A 24,308-nucleotide genomic window follows, 5' to 3' on the forward strand; every position below is an offset into this window, starting at 1 on the left:
TTTTAATAGTCGGGGATTCAAAAAAGTAGTGACCTATAGTTGAGGGACTATTTATGTACTTCACCCTAATTTATAATCCTTTCAATATCCTTTATGATCTACCAAGTAAAGCCTAAAGTCGTGAAATTCAAAGCGGAGGATTAACTTTTAATAGTTAGAGAACTCAACAAAGTAATATCTATAGTTGGAGGATCATTTGTATACTTTACCCTTTATTTTATAATCCTTTCAATATCTTTTATGCTCTGCCAAGTAGAGCCTAAAGTCATGGAATTCAAAGTGGAGGATTAAGTTTTGAATTTTCAAGAGTATAGGGACAGAGAACACAATCAAACCGTTTAAAACCCCAATTATGAAATAGTTACATTCTTGAATATTTTCATTTACTCCTTTATATAAATGAAGAAAAAGCCCACTGCCTTTTCCACTGTCTTCAACAAAGTCCCTCATTTCGCTTCCAACTGGTGCCAATTGCAAAACAGAGCTTCTAATTTTCCAAATGGCAAAGCTAATCTCTTGTTTTCTCCTCTGCTTCTTCCTCTTCACCTTGACCCGAAGCAGACAACCCCACGGCGAGCAGCGCTACAACAACAAGAAGCCGACAGAGTGACGAACTTGCCCGGACAGCCGCCGGCGAAGTTCCGGCACTACGCCGGGTACGTCAAACTCCGGCCACAAGAGTCGAAAGCGTTGTTCTACTGGTTCTTTGAAGCCCAAGATGGAGCTTCTCGCAAGCCTCTTGTTCTTTGGCTTAATGGAGGTTTGACTTTCACAGTATTGCTTACTATTTTTTATATCTCTTTCCATTGTTTTGCTTGCTTCAAAAAGGGTAAATATACATTTTGGTACCTAAATTTAGCTTCGAAGTTCAATTTGATACCCAAGTTTCTTTTGTCTTGGGTACCAAATTAAACTTCAAAACAAAGTTCAAACATCAATATATATATTTGCACTTAGTTAGTGGGTTTTAAACATAGATGATAGAAAACAGTCCAAGACGAAACAGATTTCAAACTACATTTGTCTCCAAAAAGGACTTCAATATGAGCAGAGAAGATGATGAATGAAGTGTTCAGAAAGAAAGAAAAAAATGCACAGTAAAATTGGAGAATATTTGCTGTCATAAAGGAGGAGAATATGTTTACCATTTTAGAAAAATTATCTGGTCAAATTCTGTCTTTAGTCCTATACTAACCATAAGTTATGGATTTAATCCCAATTTAAATGGTATATAGATAACATGATTCAATTAAAAGGACTAGAAATGATTAAATTAGAGAATAAGAATGAGATATATATAATTATGTATAGTACAGAGAGTGAGAGTAGAATTTGTTTGGTTCAACATATTTAATACTTTAGGATCAAAATTTTAAAATTGAAAAGTACAGGGGCTGATAAGCAGAGTATATTATTAACAAAATAAAGATCCTCGAGAACGTAATAACTGTACAGTATGTGCAGTGTTTCTTCCAAGAACAATCATTCATTGATTTGTCTTATAAACCTCAAAAGATATTTTACTTTTACACCCACTGGGTTTTTCTTTTAAGTTTTCGCCTATTTTTGGAGCTTCATTCCATCTATGTTTATTCTATGTACAAAATTTCTGCTCCTTCTCCATGTTAATTTCTTTTAAAATTTTAAAAATCTTATTAAAAACAATTACTTTAATTTTTTTTTCAGTCAAACATGCTTTTAAATATGTTTAAACACGTAATAATCTTAAGTTAAGCATGAATCAAGCTAGTTAAGGGTTTATTATTTTATATTAATGTCATAGGTTCGAACATTATACATGTAAAAGTATGAATCTTAATTGTCAAATAATTAAAAGTTTTTGAACATATATTACTGTATATTCACCTCAGATTCATTAAAAAAAATCTCCCGTTTAAAATGTTTAAGGATTCTAAATAATTTAAGTATTACATAATCAAATATAGACTGATATACAAGTTTCTTTTATATAATTATACAAGTGTATTATTGTATTTATTATATTGTTTCTTGTTCATGAAAACATATTATTTGATGTTAAATTTTAATAATTTTAAATGACTGAAAAAAATTCCCTACCTGTTATGCCACCAAAGTCAAATTTAGTGGTAAAATAAGTGTGGATTTTAGTTTTTTTTTTTCAAAGATAAGATTGGCAATTAGACACACCCGTTACTTTTACCCTACCGCTTTCGGGGCCATGACCTTTGAGTGTTTGACCGGACGTGCCCATGTCTTGGAAACATAAATTAATATATTATAAAACATATTAGGATATTATACAATCCTATTAAAAGAGGATTTGAATCATCCTAAAATATTTATAAAAAAAAAAAAAAGAGTTGGGTCCCACCTGCTCCTCCAATTCTAATCAATTAGCTCTACAAAAACGTACATTTCTTCTCTGCTTTGTTCGGTAAGAAGCATCTCTTTTATTTATAGCTTAATCAATTTGAATCAAATAAATTTCAGTCCTACTTTTTTAATCATTTAATATGAGTTATTTTGAGGTTAAAATTGTTACGAGTTTAAATCAATCTAAATTGAATTATTTTATAATTTAATTGTTTTAAATTTGAGTCGATAGATAAATTCGAATTCGAATTCGAATAATATAATTTTAAGTCAAATCGACAATGTTTTAGGACCTGGTTGCTCGTCGGTGGCCTACGGAGCAGCAAAGAGCTTGGTCCTTTCCTTATTCGTAGCAATGACTTTCGGCTTACTTTTAACAAAGTCTCTTGGAACAAAGGTACTCCAAATATTCCCATTCGAATAAAAAATTATATATTAAATACATCGATGTTATATGATTTTATTTATTATCAATGAATACAGTAAATATATATTCTTTATCTTGATGTTACATAATTTTATGTGTATATAGTGGCAAATATGCTGTTTTTGGAGGCGCCAGTTGGAGTCGGATTTTCTTACACCAACAATTCCAAGGATTTACATGAACTTGGCGATGAAATTACAGCATCAGACTCTTATGATTTCTTAACTAATTGGTTCAAAAGATTCCCAAACTTCAAAACCCGTGATTTTTACATTGCCGGAGAGAGCTATGCTGGTAAATTTTTAACTTTTTACCCCTTCAATTATTACTACTCTGTGTGCACTCATCTTGCTTTTGTCTCCATCAAGGTCATTATGTTCCCCAGCTGGCTCAACTCATTTATGACAAAAACAAGGCCTCGAGTCCGGATTCCTACATTAATTTCAAAGGATTTATGGTAGGTAATTGAGTTGAGTCAAACGAGATCGAATAATTTTGTTTTTATCTTTAACCGTTAACGTTTGTTCGGGTGGTTTGTGATGATCCAGATAGGGAACGCAGCCATTAACGAACCGACGGATACCTTAGGGCTCTTCGATTACGCATGGAGTCACGCGATTATCTCGGACCAACTCTACAATCAGATCAACAAGGAATGCGACTTTAAACAGAGCACCGGTAACCTAACTGTCCGATGTGCCGATCATTTGAGAGGTTTCATGGACGCTTACGCCAACATCGACATGTACAGCATCTACACTCCGGTTTGCACTAAGTCCCTCGGAACAAGAACGTACCCCAAACTCACAGTAAATCCCTGAATAATTTCATACATATATATATATATATATATAATATAATATGTATGCATGTTTACTAACTCGGTTTTGATTAGGGTTTTTGGCATAAGCTACCGTCGGGGTACGATCCATGCACCGAAGAATACGTCGAGAAGTACTTCAACAGAAAAGATGTTCAAAGTGCATTGCATGCTAATCTCACAAACCTTCCTTATCCCTACACTACATGCAGGTAAGAAAAAACCATACCAAGTATTGAACTAAATTCCGAGTACGATAATGGTTATATAGTGTTGTGGCTGTTACGCTGTGTTTCAACCGTAATTTAATACTATGATACTAACCCATGTTTTTTCTTTGTTCTAAAATCCGGTTTTACATTAATTTGCTAATGTCTGGTGCATGAAAACTAGACAGCGAATCCTGTAACTTTCGAGCATTTAATGAGAGCATTTGTCCAATCATCGAAGTAGAGCTTTCTCTCTGTTTTAACACTGACACATGAAATTTAATGATACATATTTATATTCGACACACATCTGATATCTCATATGACCGTCGTAAATATTGACAGCGTTGAAATCAAGGGATGGAATGACTCTCCCGATTCCGTGTTGCCCGTCATTCAGAAACTCCTAGATGCTGGCCTACGTATTTGGATTTACAGGTACATGCATGCTTACATATGCGCATATATATATATATATATATATATATATATGCATATATTCGCATATATACGGAATAATTAATCGAATAATTATTGTCGTCGTCATCGTCATTGCAGTGGAGATACAGATGGGAGAGTGCCTGTGACATCGACGAGGTACAGCATAAAGAAGATGGGATTAAGAGTGAAAGAAGAATGGAGGGCATGGTTCCACAAGAGTCAAGTGGGTGGATGGGTGGAGGTGTATGAAGGGGGGCTGACGTTCGCCACCGTGCGTGGTGCCGGCCATCAAGTCCCGGTCTTCGCGCCTCGGCAGTCCGTTAATCTCTTCACCCATTTCCTCGCTGCCAACACCTTGCCATCTTCACGTTTCTAGCTGAAGCCAGCCACTTGCTATTCAATATATATGTTCCGACCAACTTAATTTGGACATTTAGTTTGTCATAATTTTTTTAGTTAAAATTACAATGATACCATTATTGCAATTCTAGTTATAATCATAATCATGAATTTTTTTATAATTTTTGAAACCATTTATGATCTTTTTGTTTATTAAAAAGGTTACACCAACAATAGCTATTCCATGTCGTATTCACTGTTTAAATTCGGATAATAATTTTACGTAATAATATATGCAATGAACTTTGAAGGAGAGTTTTGGATTGATGAAATAGCCGAAATAATGCATATGGGGTATATAATTTCCTAAAAAAAAATGCACTTTGCTTATTATTTCCCCAAATGGGGTGATATCTACCGTAAACCCATGAATGCCTTGGATCTCTGGCGTCTTCAATGTAATTTTTCCTATGCAAAATGGTTTTGGAAATCTTAGCGTCTTTAGGTTTATTTAATACCAATGCTTAGTAATAATTATTTAAGGCAATGCAATGATTCAACACTAATTACATGCATTTAATAAAAAAATTTACTTGGTGAATGTGCACCGTACATGCATTCAACAATGTTTTTATTTTAATATTTAAATAAAATCTTTAATTTAATAATGATTTGATAATATTTAATGATTTGATAATAATGATTACTAATAATGATTTAATAATGATAATAATGATTTGATAACATTTTTGATTTAATAATATTCAATTATTCGAATATATATATTTATTACTTAAAGTTTAAAACGTCAATTTTTACTCCTTACTAAAATGAAAAATTGAGATCTATAATGGAAATATTTTTGAAATAATTTTTACTAAAGGTTCCGAACTTTAATCGAGTCAAAAACTCATTTGACAATATTCGATATTGTTGTTTTCCAACGGTTGAATTTTTTAATTTAAAAATATTTAATGATTTCATACTAATGATTTAATAATGATTACTAATAATGATTTAATAATTATTATTAATTTAAAAATAAGAAATGATTTGATACTAATGATTTAGTAACGATTACTAATAATGATTTCGTTGTTGTCGTTACATTTGTTAAGGAGTTTGTTCACCACAACCAACCTGCTGATTTATCGAAGGCATATGATCTGGTGTTGTAAATATATGTCCACCACCACTATGCTCTCTCATTTGAGGACAAATACTCGTATTTGTCATCATAGATGTCATCTGATCAAAATCATATGTTGCCCCAAACATGGGAGAGAAAATGGGTGATTAATGAAGAACAAGCTGAAGAGTGTAGGGCGTAACACCAGAATCACCAAACACTTGATGAAATGATCATGTGTGATCAAAAGATTCTGGTGGGATATTATCCATTGCCGCTTGTTATGCTCCATAGTGAGAATAACTCTCACTCCCAGTCTTTCCTGGTTTCTCAGGTTTACTAAATTTTTTTCTTATACTCTATAAATTGACGTCTTTCTCTGTTCATTGTCAAAAACGACTTTCCATGTTCCCAATAATAATAGGTAATCCGAACTCTAGAAGTCAAAGTCATCTGCTTGTATGGGAGTGAGCGTTGGCAAGTATAAACCCCTGTTGTTCCAATGATTAATATGGTTGACATGCCTCACAGCCCAATCCTCACCGACCCTACCCCGCCATCTAATCTGTGGAGAGTGTAATGATTCTCTGGAATTCCTGTAATAGGTTGGTAGAAGCCGAACTGCCTCAACACTCTATCGGAAAATTGGAACTCCACAAATATGAAATGGATCAATGGTGTAACAACACACCAATATTGACAACCCTCTCAGACATGTTGTGGTATGCACGGCATAATTTCTCCATCATCGTATGGCCTCCAAATAAACTATAAAATAAAATTATATAGTTATTATTTAGGGTTTAGGGTTTATATAAAATTCAACTAAATAAATAAACAACAATATTATATTATAAACATAATAAAAAATAAATTCCCTAATTAATTTTATATATACCTCAACTTTGCATTTGATGTCCATCTTAAACCTAAACTATTTCACATTATTGTGCGCTAACCCCGTTCCTTCTATTTTATGCCTTCATCTGTATATCGATCAAAATAAAATTCTCTAATTATTTATCATTTACAAAATATTCTTTAATTAATTTAAGATAAAAAAAATTTAAATCAAAAAATTATCTTCCGGCAAGAGGAAAGTCAACTGTAGTTCGGCTAATCGGTGTTAACCATGGAATTTTGTGCCATGCCCACGATTGTAATAACATCGTACATCTACCGATTTCAGTCGTATACACATCATTTACAAGTAATGACGCCTTGCACATCTCGAGATACAAGAACGTCAATATTGCCGATCCCCAACTATACTGACGGGTAATAAAGAAGTTACCCAAAAACGGAAATATTTATCCTTTATCGTACGCCAATATTACCCTCGATAAATGAGCAGGTTGGTTATGACGAACAAACTCTTGAACAAGTACAACGACCACAATGAAATCATTATTAATAATCATTACTAAATCATTAGTATCAAATCATTTCTTATTTTTAAATTAATAATAATTATTAAATCATTATTAATTATCATTATTAAATCATTAGTATCAAATCATTAAATATTTTTAAATTAAAAAATTCAACCGTTGGAAAATAACAGTAACGATACTGTCAAATGAGTTTTGGACTCGATTAAAGTTCGAAGCTTTTAGTAAAAATTATTTCAAAAATATTTTCATTATAGATCTCAATTTTCCATTTTAGTAAAAAGTAAAATTGACCTTTTAAACTTTAAGTAATAAATATATATATTCGAATAATTAAATATTATTAAATCAAAAATGTTATCAAATCATTATTATCATTATTATCAAATCATTATTAATAATCATTATTAGTAATCATTATTATCAAATCATTAAATATTTCAAATTATTATTATTAAATTATTATTAAATATTATTAAAATATTAAATTAAAAAGTTTATTTAAATATTAAAATAAAACATTGGTGAATGCATGTACGGTGCACATTCACCGGGTAATTTTTTTATTAAATGCATGTAATTAGTTATGAATCATTGCATTCCCTTAAATAATTATTACTAAGCATTGGTATTAAATAAACCTAAAGACGCCAAGATTTCCAAAGCCATTTTGCACAGGAAAAATTACATTGAAGACACCCAGAGATCCAAGGCATTCATGGGTTTACTGTAAATATCACCCCATTTAGAAAAAATAATAAGCAAAGTGCATATTTTTGGGAAATAATATACCCCATATGCATTATTTAGGCTATTTTGCCGATGATATTGTCATGTCTGCACATGCACCAGACTCTTTTTAAATTATCAGCAATTCCAAAGCAAAGCTCGTATGATGATTTACTCAGGATAGTGACATTACCCGTTGCAATTGTCCATCATGTTTTCTTTCTCCAGCTTTTAGCTCATTTTATAATCTTTTTTGATATATTAATTATTGTAATATTTAAAAAAGTACATAAAATTTTATGTTAAAAAAATAAAATATAAAAATAAATAATTTTATAAAATTTTAGGAAGATAAAATAAATAATTAAAATATATAATAATTTGAACTTTTTAAAAGAAACAACTATCTTAATTGTTCTCTTTATACATTTTTGGTTATACCATCAAGTTACCCATCTTATGAAAGCTCTTCATGTCTTTGAAATCACCTTAAATAGTATTCTTTTTGTCTCGTTAATTGTGTCTAATGTTAATTATATGCGTAATTTTAAGAGATAAATTTGATTATTTGTCAAGTTACTTAAAAAAAAGTTAAAACAAATATTAATGCAAAATATAACGAATCTATTCATCATTGTGTCCCATGTCAAGTTTTATATTATAATATTGGGGTTACGGTGTTAAATGTCATTTAGGGTGTGTTTGATAGTTGAAAATATTTTTTGAAAAATGTTTTTTGAAAAATGTTTTTCTCATTTTTTTCGTGTTTGATAGTTTAAAAATATTTTTCGAAAAATATTTTCAGTATTTGATAAATGTACTTGATTTTACATAAAATATTTTACAATATTTGATAGTTGTAATTGATTTTCTTTAATGTAATTCATTTTCCTAATTCATTTGTATTTTCTGTAAAATGTTTTATCATATGTTTTTTCATAAAACATTTTTTTAACTTTTCACTTCAAAATATAAGCACTCAAAATGATATTATTTTATTTATTTAATTTTAATATAATATTTTAGTATCATCTTAAAGAAAATATTAATTATTAAAATATTTAATATACATAATATAATTTTAATAATATTATATTTTCAATATTATATTAATATATACTCAATTATATTATAATAATATATAATATTAAATTTAAAATTTAATAATATATAATTAATTACTAAAATAATTAATTATTTTTAAAAAATATTATTATTAAATTATTAATAATGAGTAATATTTTATACATTTTAATAATAAATTAGACATAAATAATATTGAATAAATTAATATAATATTTTAATAATAATAATGTTTTATATTTGATTATAGGCTCAATGGAGCTAAATTTTAACTCTTAGAAATCATGATTATAGGCTATTAGTCTGGGATGGAATGGAAGTACGATCCTATCTTTAAAATTTTATATAATATAAGAATTTTTTTCGTATTTTAGATTGATAATTTAATTTTGTATTTCATAAAATTTTGTAGTTTTACATTCTTAATATTTTAATGAGTAAATTATATATTTAGTATCTAAACTATCAGATTTGATCCCTTTTAATACATAAACTTTCAATTTTTTCAAAACCATACTTAATGTTTAAAATTTTGTTTCATTTTAGTACTCCTTCATTAAAAACTTAATGCGTTTAGTATCTAAACTATCAGTTTTGATCCGTTTTAATACATAAACATTTAATTTTTTTCAAAACTTCACGTTAAGTTTTTTACGGTGATAAAATGAAACAAAAACTAAACGTTGGTATGATTTTGAAAAAAATAAAAGTTTAAGTACTAAAACGGACCAAAATTAATAGTTTATATACCAAACACGTAATTTATCATATTTTAATACAAATTTCTAAGTTCTTGGATCATAAAATCTTATACTCATTCTTTATTATGAGTTATTTTATAAAATTAATTCAAATTGCAGGTCCCGGATGCTCATCCGTTGCGTCGGAAGCTGAGGAGTTGGGGCCCTTCTTCCCTCAAAGAGATGGAAAAAGCTTAACCCACATAGTCTTCAGTCCCTGTAATCTCTAAACTTTTGAATTTTTTTTTCTCTTCACTTTCGATTTTGGGTAAATTGCAAATTTGTCAACTCGACTTTCTTTTTGCTCATAATTTGGTCACTAAATTTTTTTTTTTATTTATTTATTCATATACTTTTGCTTTGCTTTTATTTCAATCACTTGAGTGTTAAATCATAAATAGATGAGTGGCATGACAACCACATGTGTTGATGTAGATTGTATTAACATGAAATAAAATTTTCATCCATGTCATTTTCCCTTTTTTTAATTTTTTTTTATCTTTTTTGTTGAGTATTATGGTAGTTAGTTAGCTGTTAAGTTGTTTGTTATAGCTTGTTAATAACAATTAGGAGTTTTTTATTATTAGTTTTAGGAAATGACCATCCAACTCAGTTCGTAGAGCACAAGGTTCTTAACCTTGGGGTCGTGGGATCGAGTCCCACGGAAGGTATTTCATAATTCGGAGGTCTCCTACGGAAGCTGTTCTCAACCTGACGTTGGGGACAGCCTACTATCCTACCTCCCCTTTACCTTTATTATTATTATTTTAGCTATACATATGATGTAATGTTATCAGATGAAATAATAAGAACTGAAGTATTTCTTCACGTGCTGCTAAACTTTACATGTATCGCTAAACTTGATATGTTGGGCCATTTTTCATTTTTGGCCTGCTAAGCTTAGTTAGGTTTTCCTTTTCCCTTCTTCTTCGTTTGTTTTTGCTTTAATGGCGATCATCGTCAATTTAAATCACGTCCTCTATCTACATCCATCGGATACTCCTGGTTCGATGATTGTCTCTCATCAGTTGATTGGCATTGAAATGTACTGTGTTTAGAGCAGTTCGACGAGTCTTTCGTTGCTTGCAACAAAAAAAAAGGTTTTATGATGGCAATTGCAAGCGTGAAGATTTTGACGAATCTCTTCAATCTCAATGGGATAGGTGCAATGCAATTGTTCTATCTTGGATTCTGAATTCTTAAGTAAGGAATTATTGGCCGGAGTAGTGTTTGCTTTGAGTGCTGAGCTCGTGTAGAGAGCTCTTCATGAGAGGTTTGACAAAATTGATGGTTCTCGAATCTTTTTTTTCCAAAAGGATATTGATATGACTCTTCAAGGTGATCTTACTGTTTCTGTTTATATCAATCGCTTGAAATTGCTTTAGGATGCACGATGTGTTATTGTGAGATTTCTACTGAGAATTTTAGGATTCACTTGAGAATTTTAGGATTCACCTTTAGAAAAAGTTATTTTAGTTCTTAATGGGGTTAAATGAGACATTCTCGGCGATCCGAAGTCAGATCTTGTTGATGAAGCTGATTTCATATGTTAATCGGGCTTATTCCATGATTCTTCAAGAAGAATCACAGAGAGCTCATCTCAATGGTATATCGCCGATTTTTGATTCTACAGTTCTTTATGATTCTATAGGATCATGTCATGACCTTGGACGGTAAATTAGGAAGAAAATAAGAGGAATTAGGGATTGAAAATGAGGAAATGGGGAAATTAAGAAATGAATTAGGGATTTGGAAATTACTTGTTATTATCGGGGCAGATGAGGAGACTGATAGTTGGACTAAAATAGAAATGGAGCACAACAAATGGGCTGGAAAGGATAACCGGCCTGGAAAACAATTAACAGATAAAATGAAGCGGGCCATAGCTGGATGCTAAACTGGATATGGGACGGTTATGCTGTTAAAAGAAATAACAACTATTAATAAATAATTGGACAAGCTGATGAATATAAAGAAATTGTAACAGAACAATGGGATTATGAATGAAAATTTTATGAGAATTCCTTTCTGAAATCTACCTTTCTTTTCTATTTCTTCAACACTTTCTCACCATTTTCAGGTGCAACCTGACAATTGGTAATCATAGCAAGATTATTGATCCCAAGAATCTTTCACACTGGGTAAGAGTAAAAAAATGCAGAAGACTGGAACCACAGAGGTACCAGAACAGTCAGTGGAAGCTAAGAATGAGGAGACCTTACCATCTTGGTGGGTTGATCAGAAGAGTGAACTGGAAGCAAGGATACAGGTAGTGGAAATTGGAATGATTGAGAACATAGGATACTTACAAAGAATCTTGCAGATAGTGAGCTAGGCAGTTGAGGAAAAGGATTCACCTTTATCAGATAAGGGTCAATTTCTAGCAGCTGTGAAATGATGGTAAGCAACCATGCTTAATAACAGTTCTTAATGAGCATGAGAAATACACTTTTAAGAAAGATGAGCCTGGAATATTATCATCTAGACCTGCTGTTATTCCCCAAAATTATGAAAGTTCACTTAATGGTACTGTAAATGTGCAAAAACTGAAAATGGAAGTAAATACAGTGGACTTAGGAGAGTCATCTATTGGTGGAGAAGGACAGACAAATTATGTTTTTAGACCAAAAATAGAAATTCAAATGTTTGATGGAACAAACCCAAGAGGGTGGGTGAGGAAGTGCCAAAAGTATTTTTCCATCTTTAGAGTTCCTGAATATTTGAAAGTTGACCTAGCTACAATGTATTTAATTGGGAAGGCTGAGACCTGGTTTGATGGTTATATAGCTCAGAAGCATAAGGTGAATTGGCATGAATTTACAGCAGATATATGCCATAGATTTTGTGATCAGAATTGTAATGATATTGTGGAGGAGTTTAATAAACTGACTCAAAGACAAACTGTAGAGGAGTATCATGAGAAATTTGAAGAGCTGAGGTCTTATATGTTGCAGTATAGTCCATTTTTTGAGGAAGGATATTTTGTTTCTAGTTTTTTGAGTGGATTAAAAGAAGAAATTAAGCACAGAGTTAAAACTCATAATCCAACAACTTTGGCTGCTGCTTTCAGACTAGCAAAATTGGTTGAGTTGACTTGGGAAGTGGAAAATAGGAAGTTGAGGTTTTAACCTAGAATGGCATCTGCATGACAGAGTTCCATCTATAATCTCCTAACCCCACTTTGAGTCAATCACAAAAAGGAGTTGCCTAGAATACTAATCAGAGCAGACAATCTTTGGTGGAATACAGAAGAACACATGGACTGTGCTACAAATGTGGTGAGAAATTTAGCCCAGGACATCAATGTAAAGTCAAACAGCTAAATTCTATGGAGGAGATAGAAGATGCAGGGGAGTTTGAGAAGGTGGAGACAGAAGATAAGGAGGCTAAAGTAGCAGAATACATGGAAGGTGAACTTGAAATTTATATTAATGCTATAATAGGGCAGACATGCTATAACACCTTAAGGATCCAATATCACATATCAGGAAAACCTCTTAGCATACTAATAGACAGTGGGAGTACTCACATCTTTATAATTGGTCAGTGGTCTAAAGAGGGAGTATAATTATAGCAGACTCATCCTTTAACCATTACAGTTGCTAATGGGGAAAATTGTATAGTTCAGCCATGAGTAAAAATTTAAGATGGGGAATGAAAGGTTTTCAGTTTGAACATGATTTCAGAGTTTTAGCTTTGGAAGGTAGTGATATGGTATTAGGGGTGGATTGGCTGAGAAAATATAGTCCACTACTAATGGATTTTAACCATATGACTTTGAGTTTTCAGAAGGATGAGAAAGATGTTATTTTAAAAAGGGGCAGAGTCCAGCTACTGTTAAACTAATATCAGACAGTAAATTGCAAAAATTGATGGAGAAAAACAGTGATATCACTAGAGAAATTTTTATGTTGAGTGGGGAGATTAGTTGTAATAAGGTGCCTGTTGAATTACAAGATTTGTTAGAAGAATACTCAGTTGTTTTTGAAGAACCAAAAGGATTGCCACCTCCAAGGGAATATGACCAATCAATTATATTAAAAGAGGGTACTGAGGCAGTGAATATCAGACCCTACAGAATGCCCTATCATCAGAAGTTAGAGGTGGAAAAGCAAGTTAAAGAAAAGTTATTTTCTTCTATCATTCAGACAAGTAAAAGTCCATTTGCATCACCTTGTCTGTTAGTTAAGAAGAAAGATGGAAGTTGGAGGATATGTATAGATTATAGGCAATTGAATACCTTAACTATAAAAAACAAGTTTCCCATTCTTGTGGTGGAAGACTTATTGGATGAATTGAGTGGGGCAGCTTATTTGAGCCCTATTTAAGAAAATGTGTACTGGTTTTTTTTATGATATACTTATCTACATTATGGATTTAGAGAGTCATACTAGGCATCTCAGAACTGTTTTGGAAGTTTTAAAACAAAATCAGTTGTTTACAAAGAGAACCAAATGTTTCTTTGGTCAAAGGGAAGTAGAGTACTTGGGCTATATTATATCTAGACAATGAGTAGCTACTGATCAAACAAAGATCCAGGCAATGCAGCAATGGAAATTGCCAAAAAAACTTAAAATCTTTAAGGGGTTTCTTGGGTTTGACAGGATATTATAGGAGATTCATTAAAGGGTATGGGGAGATTGCTAAGCTTTTGACCACTATGCTTAAAAAAGATCAGTTCCAGTTGACAGAAGAAAGCAAAGCTGCCTTTGAAATACTCAAAACTGCAATGTGTCATGCAACTGTTTTAGCATTGTCTGACTTCACTAAAAGTTTCTGCTTAGAAACTTATGCAAGCTCTAAGGGAATTGGAGCAATCTTATCTTAAGAAGGCAGACTAGTGGCCTATCTCAGCAAGGCCTTAGGACCTAAACAATTAGATTTGTCCATATATGAAAATGAGTACTTGGTCATCCTAATGGTCATTTCTAAGTGGAGACATTACTTGGAAGGGGGTCTTTTATTATTAAGACTGATCATGAGGCTTTAAAGCATTTGTTGGAACAGAAGTTGAATACTTCTATACAGAAGAAATGGCTCACAAAGCTGTTGGGACTAAATTATGTTATTCAGTATAGGAAGGGCATACATAATTTGGCAGCAGATGCACTATCTAGAAGAGATGAGAATGAGGTGGAATTACAATAGCTACTGTTGTTATTCCCACTTGGGTTTAAGAGGTAGAACAAAGTTATCAGAGTGATTCAGTGGCTACAGAAATAATTACTAAGCTAGCTGTTTCTACTCAAGATGTAACATAATGGTCTTATTCTAAGGGTGTATTAAGGAACAGGGGTAAAGTCTATATTGGACAGACAGGTTCTTTAAGAAGGCAGATTATAGAGACTCTACATGACTTACCCCAAGGAGGTCACTCAGGAATTCAAGCTATCTATCATAGAGTAAAGTCCTATTTTTATTGGAAAGGGATGAAGATAATGATTAAGGAGTATGTTCAGCAATGTGACATTTGCCAAAGAATTAAAGATGAGTATATTTTGAAACCAGGGTTATTACAACCACTTCCTATTCCACAACAAGCTTGGGAATTTGTTACTATGGACTTCATTGAAGGACTTCCAAACTCTAATAGGTATAATTGCATATTGGTTATCATTGACAAGTTTACCAAATATGCACCTTTTATACCTCTGGTACATCCATTTACTACAGCAGAGGTAGCTAAAGTTTATTTAGATCAAGTGTACAAATTACATGGGCAGCCAAAAATAGCTTTATCTGACAGTGATAAGGTTTTTACAAGTTTTTTCTGGACAGAATTATGTAAGCTCTTGGGAACTAATATTCTCTTCACCACAACCTATCATCCAGAGACTGATAGTCAGACAGAGAGATTAAACCAATGTTTGAAGTAATATTTGAGAGGGATGTGTTTTATGAAGCCTACAAGTTGGAGTAAATGGTTGTCCCAAGCAGAATGGTGGTATAATACCAGTTTCCACACTGCTTTGGGAACAACTCCATTCACAGCACTTTATGGGTACACTCCTCCTACTATGACTTGGTCAACAGATTCAAAGGTAGCAGATGTGCAAAAATTATTACATGAGAGAGATAGTATGAATATTATTCTATATGATCAGCTTGACAAAGCCCAACAACGCATGCAGTATTATGCAGATAAAAAATGAAGTGACAGAGTGTTACAGGTAGGGGATGAAGTTTACCTTAAATTACAGCCATATGGACAGACATCGGAGGCATTGAGGAAGAATTTGAAACTATCAACCAGGTACTATGGACCCTACAAAGTTATAGCAAAAATTAGATCAGTGGCTTACAAATTGTAACTGCCCAAAAATTCAAAAATACATCTTGTTTTTCATATTAGTCTATTGAAAAAGAAAATTAGAGAGAAATTGGTTACCTCTCGGGATCCACCAGAGGTCAATGCTGAGGGTCAACTTCGTGTCTATCCTTCCATGGTATTAGGCAAACGTATAGTGAAAAGAGACAAAAAGGCAGTCACTCAGTTGTTAATTCAGTGGGTAAATTTTGGACCAGAGAACGCTACCTGGGAGGACTTTAATGTACTGAAATCGCAGTTCCCTGATTTTGATCCTTGGGGACAAGCATCGACTGCAGAAGGGGGTATTATCATGACATTGGACGGTAAATTTGGAAGAAAAGAAGAGGAATTAGGGATTGGAGATGAAGAAATGGGGAAATTAAGAAATGAATTAGAGATTTGGAAATTTCTTGTTATTATCAGGGCAGATGAGGAGACTGATAGCTGGACTAAAATAGAAATGGAGCACAACAAATGGACTGAAAAGGATAACCAGCCTGGAAAGCAATTAACAGATAAAATGAAGTGTATCATAGCTGGATGTTGAGCTGGATATGGGACGGTTATGCTGTTAAAAGAAATACCAGCTGTTAATAAATAATTGGACAAGCTGATGAATATAAAGAAATTGTAACATAACAATGGGATTATGAATGAAAATTTTATGAGAATTCATTTCTGAAATCTACCTTTCTTTTCTATTTCTTCAACCTTTTCTCACCATTTTTCAGGTGCAACCTGACAGATCATCTCCTCGTCGTTGTTTTTCAGGCACCTATGATCACTGTAAGATCCGAGGACACAAAAATGAGCAGTGTTACAGGCTCATTGGCTTCCCATCTGATTAAGTTCACGAAGAAGAAAGAAGTCAAGGTAGCTATGGTATCTGATGCAGTGGATTCTGCTTCTTAATCCCTAGAGATTCAATCTGCTCCTGTCTTCACAAATTCTCAGTATCAACAGATCTTGGAGTTGCTTCACAAGGCTCCATCTGCTTCTGTTGGTTCTTCTGCAAATATAGCAGGTGATATTTCTTGTTCCTCTGTTAGAATGTCTTTTGCTTGGATTTTAGACACTGTGCTACAAATCACATGTGTTCTAATTTCTTTAGCATGATTGGTCTTGTTTCTTGCTCATCCACATCTAGAATAATTTACATTCCTAATGGAAAACATGTTCCCATTTCACTCACATATTGGTTCAGTTTGCCTTTTTTCAAATTGTGTGATCAATAATGTCTTGTGTATACATGATTTTAAACACAATCTTATTTCCATTTCCAAATTAACCAAGGGTCTTCATTGTGTTGTTTTGTTTTATCCTAATTTTTGTTTGCTTCAGGACATCTTAAGTGGCAAGATGATGGGGATTGGTAAGCTTTGTGATGGTCTTTACATTTTTGTTCAACTAACTAGTGTTTCTGGTCTGTCTACACTAATGTCTGCTACTAGTAAGCATTCTGTAATTGATTCTTTAAATCCTTCATGTATGTCTTCTGTAATCAATAAAACTACTTTTTGACATGCCCGTTTGGGTCATGCCACTTACAATAAACTTCATAAACTTTCATTTCCTCATGACTTAAGTGTTGACACCATTCATAATTGTGTTATCTGCCCTCTGGCCAAGCAATCTAGGATTCATTTTCCTATTAGTTCTTCTAGGTCTTCTGTTCCATTTCAACTTCTTCATTTTGACTTATGGGGACCCTATAGGACTGCCACTGTTTATGGCCAAAGGTTATTTCTCACCATTGTGGATGACTATTCTAGGATGACTTGGGTGTTTTTTAAGACTAAAATCCGATACTGTTCTGGCTATCAAATTTTTTTTGCTTACATAAATAATCATTTTTCTGCTTCTGTTAAGATTGTTAGGTCTGATAATGACATTGAGTTTTTCAATAATAATTGTTTTGAGTTCTTTGCCACTCTTGGCATTTTGCATCAAAGTAGTTGTGCTTCTACCCCTCAGTAGAATGGTATAGCTGAGCGTAAGCATAGGCATTTATTGGATGTTGCCAGAGCCTTAAAGTTTCAAACTCAGGTTCCTGTTAAATTCTAGGGTCATTGTATTAAAAATGCATGTTATTTGGTCAATAGGCTCCCATTATCTGTCCTACACTGGAAAACTCCTTTTGAGCTATTGTATAATAAACCATCAAATTTGTCTCACCTTAGAGTGTTTTGTTTTTTGGGTTATGCAACCAATCTTTCACCTAAAGATAAGTTTTCACAAAGAGCCATTCTTTCTGTTTTCTTATGATATTTTGAGGTTCAAAAAGGGTATATACTATTCAACATAGATACCAAAACAATTTTGGTAAATAAGCATGTAATGTTTCATGAAACTATTTTTCCTTTTCAATTTCTACAATCTGGTCCTTCTTTCTTTTCCACCTAATACTTCTTCATATGATACTGGTTTCTTGATTCTTGACTCAGTGCCTAGTCAGCATATTCCATCTTCATCTCCTCATGTTACTGTTCCTAATCTATCTGTTTAAATAAACTTGCCTACCACTGTCAGTCATTCTCACACTGTTGCTACATCCACACAACTTGTTGGTTCCTCCACTGAACAAATTGATCCCTCGGTCTCTTCTCAATCTTTACCATCATTTCCTTCTAGAAATTCCACTAGAATAGTTAAGCCTCCAGCCTGGTTGAATGATTTTGCTTCTGTTTGCCAAATCTTCTCATCTTGGATGTCAGTATCCTATTTTTGAAAACATCTCTTATTCTCATCTTCCTGTTTCTACTCAGTCCTTTTTATCTACCACTTCACATGTTATTGAACCTAAAACTTACAAGCCATTAAAAACCCATTGTGGATTCAAGCAACGAAAGAGGAAATTCAAGCTCTTAAAACCAATAACACATGGTCTTTAGTATCTTTGCCTCCTGGTAAGACTCCCATTAGTTGCAAATGAGTTTCTAGAGTCAAATATCAGGCTTCTGGTGTTGTTGAGAGATACAAAGCACACTTGGTAGCCAAAGGTTACAACCAAAGAGAGGGTATTGACTATAATGAAACCTTCTCACCTGTGGCTAAATTGGTCGCTGTCAGAACTATTTTAGATCTTGCTGCATCTCATGATTGGCCTTTGTACCAGATGGATGTCTATAATGCCTTCATTCAGGGTGATTTGTTTGAAGAATTATATATGGAGTTGCCACCTGGGTTTGGCAGCAAGGGAGAGTCCACTGTTTGCAAGCTGTATAAATCCATTTATTTCTTGAAGCAAGCATCAAGGCAATGGAATATGAAGCTCACTGAGGCATTATTAAAGGATGGTTATAATCAAAGTAAATCAAATTATTCAGTGCTTTTCAAGAAGCAAGGTGTTGATATTGTTGTCATGCCGATTTATGTGGATGACTTGCTCATTACTGGTAATAGCAACAAGTTGATTTCAGACTTGAAACTGTTATTAAATCAGAATTTCATGATGAAGGATTTGGGAAGTTTAAAGTTTTTCTTGGGGTTTGAGATTATGAGGTCTAGTGAAGGGGTTCTCTTGAATCAAAGGAATGATGCCTTGGAGTTAATTAAAGACTCAGGCTTGGGTGGTGCAAAACCTGTCTCTACACCTTTGGAGCATAATGCTAAGCTTCCTTCTGTGGAGTTTGATAAAGTGGTTAAGGGGGCTGCAGCAGATGTTGTGGAAGATTCTCTTTTGGAGGACAGAATAGTGTATCGACACTTGATTGATCGCATGATTTACTTGACTCACACCAGGCCACATTACCTTTGTTGTGCAGTGCCTTAGTTAGTTTATGCATAGACCTAAACAATCTGATTTTGATGCAGCTATGAGAATTGTGAGATATGTGAAGAAGTGCCCTGGTCAAGGTCTGTTTTTCAGGGCTAAATCAGGTGGTCTTCTCTCAGCATACTGTGATTCTGATTGGGTTTCTTGTTCGATTTCAAGGAAGTCTGTAATAGGATATTGTATAAAACTGGGAGATTCTTTGATATCCTAGAAGTCTAAGAAACAACATACCATAGCTCGTTCTTCTACAGAAGTTGAATATAGAAGTATGGCTATTGTTTCTTCTAAAATTATGTGGTTAACAACTTTTCTAAGTGAGCTTGGTTTGGATGATGTTGTTCCTGTTTTGCTTTATTGTGAAAGTAAGGTTGCAATCCAGTTTGCAGTAAATCCTGTATTTTATGAACGAACCAAACATATTGACATTGATTTTCATTTTGTGCAAGAGCAAATGCAGAAGGGCTTGATTCAAACCTGTCACTACAAGAAAAATACCCTTTAATGACGTGCATTGCGCGTCATCTATGGGTGTGGATGACACACAAATGACTGTCGTTGAAGCCACCGACATGAATTTTTGATGATGCGCAATTGTGTCATAAATCTATGACGCGCATTAATGACGTTCTTTGAGTGTTATTGAAGCCCCCGTCATAAATTAAGATGATACACATTTGTGCGTCATAAATTTATGACACGCATGTATAACTTACATTGCGCATCATTGAAGCCTCCGTCATAAATTAAGATGACACACATTTGTGCGTCATAAATTTATGACACGCATGTATGACTTACATTGCGCGTCATTGAAGCCCTCGTCATAAATCTGCTTGACATACATTTGTGTGTCATAAATTTATAACACGCATATATGACTTACATTGCGTGTCATTGATGCACACGTCATTTAAAAAGACCACAAACACTCGTGTGTCGTGATTGTATTTCGGAAAATTATATATATATATATATATATATATATATATATATATATATATATATATATATAATATATATTGTAGATTGACAAATAATCAAACTAAATCACATTGAATGCCTCATAATACTAAATCTATGTATCATATTATATATAAGAAATCCATTTGCATACAATATATTCACATTAAGTTATCAAAAATATTGTATTAATCATATGTCGATACAAAATATCAAGGCATAATAAAGTTTGCCACATAAGATACACATTCTTTGCGAATATCATCAATGTCATCATCCGTGTATTCTTCTTTCCCATCGCCAACCTAAGTAAAAAATATGAAATAAGTATATAATTTATACTTATTTAAAGTGAAGTATATAATGAACTATTAAAGAGTACTAAAATGACCAATTTTACATATATATTCTTTGAAGCATAATAACATTATACAAAGTCATAAAATCAATAGCATTATAAAAAATTCCAACTTTGTTCACAACAATATCATCACAAATAATAACCACAAAAGAGTCCCTGTTACGTCTATAGTACTTGACAAAATCAAATTTTGGATTTTAAGTGCTAGTATGTGTCAAATGTTTTCACAACTCCATCGAACATTTCAAATTGTTCCTTTAGACATTGATTCATATATCGAAAGATAGTATCGATTGCCACATGCTTAAAACGTGTAATTAGATTCAAGAATTCACTCATTACTTACAACAGAATCTATCAATATATAGAAGCAAATAACAATAAGTTTACCATCAATGTAATCTTTCACTAAGTTAAATTCACAAGATTTTTAAGTTTGTTTCAAATTATAAACGATAACCTCCATTCCATACAGAAATAAAAAGAGCATGACAATTCTTATTAATATGAATAGACAAGATGTTATCGTAGATGAATTTCCAATAATATCATCCTACTTCAAGTCCATATGATAGTTGTATGACTAATGTATATGTATGATATGACAGATGTGTATCAGAAAAGTTTGCTTACATTCTTATTGACCAGCACTTGAAGTCCATTCTCGACTATCTCTTTCATGAACTTACAAACATAATATCCACACTCGGTACCTCCCGACTGACGGGGACACTACAAACAATTTACATTAAACGATTAGTCAAAATGAAAGCTACAATTTAAACAATGAATGATCGTTCGAAGTCCTCACCAAAACATTGATCCAATTAAGGCTAACCCTTTTGTTAGATTCACTTTGAGCATTGTACAATTTTATTGCCCTATAAAAATTGATGAAATATATCAAAGAATATACTATAATGTTTCGATAATTTATGTTACTTACGTATCAATAACTTGCTTCAACTGCTGATGGACATTGGTAGGCCCTAAGGAATCAAGATAATAACAACTTGTTGCTTTCATATCTATCACCGCCAACACCCAATGTCTTGTATAAAAACGAAAAACCAAATTAAGTTACTAAAATATATTGATAATCAAATGAAAAAACAAACCCGGGATTATATGGCACTAGGACGATGTCATTGTCCTTTCTTAGAGACAATCGATATGCAACGCTTCGAATTGGCTCATCGCTATTTTTGAAATTTGCCTTACGTCCTAATGGCGAGATTGCAGACGGACTCATAAAACAAATTCCATGATCTCTTTTTGGCCCATTCTTGATTTCCTCAAACAAGTACCTATATATTAACATTAGACAAGTACGATGATTAAATATATTGTGTTTTAATAAAATTAAAATTATGCACTTACATCATATAACAAGTAATCGCAGAACCGATCATCTCATCCACAATAAAAACCACTTCAAAATCTTCCCAAGTTATATACATGAAACTCTCGTACCCAAACATATCGTCCTCACATTGCACTTTCACGGAATCCGCATTTTTAAGTTGTATATGAACCATACATGCAAACACTTTCAAAACACGGTTGCTTTCAACTCTTAGCCTTGTCCTCATTTGTGCTCTTGTCCTCCTCCTTTGTGGTGTTCCTTCCTCCTTTTCTTTCTTTCTTTCCTTCTTCGGTGTCCCTTCTTCTTTCTCCTCTTCCTTTTTCCTTTGCGGTGTCCCTTCTCCTTTACCCTCTTCTTTTTCTTTCTCTTTTTTCGTGTTCGATGTCCCTTCTCCTTTCTCCTTTTCTTTTTCAACAAGTTCTCTTTTTTCGTTTTTTTATTTTATTATTTTCTACTTCATCTTTTTCCCATAAACGCCAACACTTTTTCCTACAAAAAATATAAAGTTATCACTTAAATTAGACATATATATTTTCTTTAAATAAATGAAAATATTACCAAATCAGGGCATCGAATGACTAGATGTCTAGGCCACTTCACTAGGAACCCCACTGTATCTTTAACCTTGTAAATAAACTCCTCATCTAGTGGAAACGGTAGTAAATGGTCTCCTTGCACACTCATTTCCATCATTACTTCAATGTTTTCACCTGTTATATAAAGTTATTACTAAGATACAATATTCTAAAAAGTCAAAAAGAAAACTGATATTTTTTGTAATACCTGATAGATCATTGTGCTTCACTATTGTTCCTTTGGCAACTATATTGGAGGCAATATCAATCGCAAGATAACAGGAAGTATCCTACAAATTATATATATATTAGTTGTATTCAAGACTTACATTTAATTCATACTATAATTTAATAAGACTTACAAGTAATTCCTCGGGTGGGTTGTCTTCAAAATCTGCTTTGCCCCACATTTGGCAACTTGCGCCTTCAAAAGCATGATCCATCCCTTTTTGTAGTTTCTCTATTACACCTTCAATTTGGTTGAACCTTTTTTCAATCTTTTTCTTCTCACCATCTAAGTAGTTCTTCACGGTATTGGGTAAGACAAAGTATTGGTGTGGCCTTACAAATTTGCCCATCCCTCGTACACGCCCACGTTGTTCCTGGGTACCTAGGGCTTGGGTAAGCATGTCATTTGTTCCACAACTGACCTCTCCTAAAGTTTCTGACTTCTGCATCTCTTCCTGTAATGAAAGCAAATATTCATATTCAAAGTATTCAAAGGATTAAAGCTCATATGGTGCTATAACAATAAGATGAAAATAAATAAAGTAGGAATGTTCACAGGAACTTACCATTTTATCAACAATAATCTGGACATTCGGGTCATAACCTCCTTTTTTTCATTTGTCTTACCTTTTTCCACAACAATGCTCTATCAATCTCGTCTTCCTCCTTTCCCATTTCTTGCATCTAAATTAAAAATAATAACAACAATGAATTAACATAAACAAATGCATATCTAAACTATTCAATTAATTTACTACATACAATCTCAAGAGTTAGTCCAACATATCCTTTTATACTCAACCGATGATTGTATCTATGTTGTCCACGCATTTTTTTAGCTTTCTGACTTATTTCCTGCATAAGAAACATTAAAACAGTCAAGGCTGGTTTCTAAAACTAATATATATAACAAATACAGACTGGTTTCTAGCCTCCCATTTCTTTGAAAGTCTTTGCGATACAAAAACCTTCCACTCATCTATCTTCAAATAAGGATACATCTCTGGAGGGTTGAGCAGATTTGCATTAGGGTCATTCTTAAACTTCTCAATGAATTTCTTATACAGATA

At 32.9% G+C, this 24,308-nt stretch overlaps 1 long non-coding RNA gene and 1 pseudogene across 1 annotated transcript; one reads left to right on the forward strand and one right to left on the reverse strand.

Annotated features, from left to right (window-relative positions):
* Positions 1 to 499: 499 nt before the first annotated feature.
* On the forward strand, positions 500 to 4,750 carry LOC120188323 (annotated as a pseudogene).
* Positions 4,751 to 23,103: 18,353 nt separating this feature from the next.
* Positions 23,104 to 23,417, reverse strand: LOC120188324. Its single transcript, XR_005522407.1, has 3 exons — positions 23,373 to 23,417; positions 23,219 to 23,300; positions 23,104 to 23,145 (listed from the first exon to the last, which is right to left on the reverse strand). It is a non-coding gene; the product is annotated as an uncharacterized LOC120188324 (long non-coding RNA).
* Between the last annotated feature and the right edge of the window lie 891 nt (positions 23,418 to 24,308).

This window comes from Hibiscus syriacus, unplaced genomic scaffold, assembly GCF_006381635.1.
Source record: "Hibiscus syriacus cultivar Baekdansim isolate YM2019G1 unplaced genomic scaffold, ASM638163v2 tig00116944_pilon, whole genome shotgun sequence".
In the NCBI taxonomy this organism is placed as follows: domain Eukaryota; kingdom Viridiplantae; phylum Streptophyta; class Magnoliopsida; order Malvales; family Malvaceae; genus Hibiscus; species Hibiscus syriacus.